The sequence below is a fragment of the Natrix helvetica genome (assembly GCF_964273705.1).
Source record: "Natrix helvetica genome assembly, chromosome: 5".
In the NCBI taxonomy this organism is placed as follows: Eukaryota; Metazoa; Chordata; class Lepidosauria; order Squamata; family Natricidae; genus Natrix; species Natrix helvetica.
Window position 1 is genome coordinate 123,291,021 of NC_138551.1, and position 2,935 is coordinate 123,293,955.

Sequence of the window (2,935 nt, forward strand, 5' to 3'; positions counted from 1 at the left end):
GTGGATTATATCATTGGGTAAACAGTGGGAAAGTTAGGGAGTGGGTAGAAATGTTTTTCTTTGCCACTCTCTCTGTTGTCCCTCATAGTTCATTTAAGACATTCAGATCCTTTCCATTTTGAAATTTATTAGTTTATGAACTAAACTGGGTGCTTTGAGGTCTGTGGGTGAAATCGTGGAGGTGTCCACTGTGTGGTGGATGGTGCAAAGTGGTTTTTTGCCACACCCATCCAGAAAATTGTTTGGGGGACTGGTGACCCTCCCTCTGGTTGTGTACTTGGTGTGGTGGGACCAGGGGTGAAATTGAGCAGGTTCTGACAGGTTCTGAAGAACAAGTAGTTTGGAGAACCACAAATACTACCTCTGGCCCAGGAGTGGGCTGAGAATGGGGAGTAAAAATATTTGAATGTCACCACTGGGTGGGAGCTCTGTGACATTCCCATCCCTAAGGCTGTGTAAGAATGCACACAAAAGACCTCCAAGGGCTTTGAAGGAGCCGTTGGGAGTCCCTCTGTTCCTGGCCTATCTGGGTTGGTTGTTCAGAGATTACTTTTCTTGTCTGGAGGAGGACATTAATAAGCATGACTTGGCCTAGAGGGGAGAACTGGAAGGCTGGGTGAGAGCAGGGAGCTGAAGGGACAGGCAGGCTCATCCTGACAGTGAAGAACTGAGGATGGCCCATAGCCCAGGTCCATTACTTGAAAGTTCTCCCACTGAACGTCCCTCAATGCATGGAGACCAGATCCTCGGTGGCTCTGGGTTCAGGCTGTTCCTCTTGAATGCCAGGTTGATGCCTAACAAAGCTGCTCTCCTCCACAATGTTCTCTGCCATGTCTCCCTGAAGCTGGTTTGTGCCCAGAGGGGAGGAAGCCCCTTCTCTGTCAGAAAGGGCTCCCCACTCCACCCCAGTGGAGACCCCAGAGGAGAGGAGGAGGGGTGGCTGTTGTCATCTGTGGTTTGTTACAGGCTCTGTGGAGGCTTCACCTAGAGCTGCGTGTTGTCTCCAGGTGGCTGTGAGAACATTTCCTTGGCCTGGTGAGTATGTTGTGTGAATATGGTCCTTGCAGAAAGAAAATTACCCCCAGCTTATTTCAGTTATGAGTAATTGTTCAGCTGGTCTCCACTGAATTAATGTTCTGAGGAGTATAGAATCAAACTAATATTGGCTACCTGCTTTTATTATGATGCTATTATACAACTTGGCACAAATGATGATGCTATTATACATCTTGGCACAAATGATCTGTCCCAAAAAGATGTACTTTCTGTGAAGAATGATTTCCAGAGCTTGGGGTATGAACTTAGTAGTATAGGTTGTAGGCTTATCTTTTAAGAGGTTTTACCCGTATATAAGGAACAAAAAGGGAATGGCCAGTGTGTATCAGAGTTTAATGTTTGGCTAAAGGAGTGGTATAAAAGGGAAGGCTTTGGTTTTATTAGTCATGATGCCTGTAGCTGGTCCAATGAAAAACTGTACAAAAGAGATGGTTTGCATCCATCCAAGAAAGGGACTGAGTTACTTGGCATTAAATTCACAGATTTTCTGGATAAACATTTAAACTGAACAGTGGGGACAGAGAATTAATTGATACAGAACATTTCTGTCACCAGCAATCTAAAATTCATAGGATTATCAGTGCATGTAACACAGATGTTTGTGCGGGTAAGATTATCACTCCCGCTGTCATGCAAAACCAAGCATTTAATAGTGAGTGCCATACCATGTGCATGAATCATACAAGTGGCAAGAAAATAGGGGCAGTCATGTATAACACAGGTTATGTAGACAGTAAACACAGGGTCAATCAAAATGGACTCAAATGTCTATACACCAATGCATAGAGTATGAGGAATAAACAGGGTGAATACGATATTGTTGCCATTACAGAAACTTGGTGGGATGAAACCGACAAATGGAACATACAGCTAGAAGGATTTAAATTATTTAAAAGAAATAGACCAAATAAAAGAGGAGGTGGAGTTGCACTATATATAAGAAATAATTACCTCTCTACAGAAATAGAGCACAACAATGATGAGAACTATCTTGAATGCATTTGGGTCAATATTAAAGGTTGGGGGGGGGGGAATGACATTGCCCTAGGTCTATACTACGGGCCACCCAATCAAGCAGAGGAAGTAGAAAGGAACTTTTTGCTAGTCAGCTAACTAAGGTATATAGGAAGCACACACAATAGTAGTGGGGGATTTTAACTATCCTGACATCAACTGGGAAACAAATTCTGCACCAATTGGAAGATCCAACAGGTTCCTAACAAACCTAGCAGACAACTTTGTTTCCCAAAAAGTAGAGAGGGGAACAAGGGGATCAGCCATATTGGACTTAATTCTCACTAACAGAGAGGAAATGATAGAAGGTGTTGAAGCCACAGGAACCCTGGGGGCAAGTGACCATGCAATATTGGAATTCAACAGACTCCTGCATCCTATCTAAATGGAAAGAATATCTCCTTTCAAATAAAATAAATTTTAACAATTCTTCCACTATCATAATGGTATTATGTCTCATGTTTTGACCACCCTGGCTTATTTCTGGACCCTAGTGGTCCCCCAGGGTGGCCGGACGGCACAGAAAAGCAGAAGAAAGTAAATCGAGCTTTGAAATCTGAAGTGAGCTGGGAAGTGAGCTGGGAAATGGCGGTCGGCGTTTGGGCGCGTCGGCTCACTCCGGGGGGGTTGCAGGCGTCGTCGGCTGCTGGAGCTGTCGTCTTGGCGTTCTGATACTTCGATCTATTTGGCGGGCGTTTGCGGGCGTTTGCGGGCGTTTTTTACAAGCCACGACAGCTACGACAGCCTGAGGCAAGACCAACGACGCCCTGAGCGGTTAGTGACGGGGATACGATGGCGTCCCATACGAGAGAAGGTGGAGGGAGGTGTTGGTGGCAGAGGCGGCCCGGAAAACCATCGGGGGGCT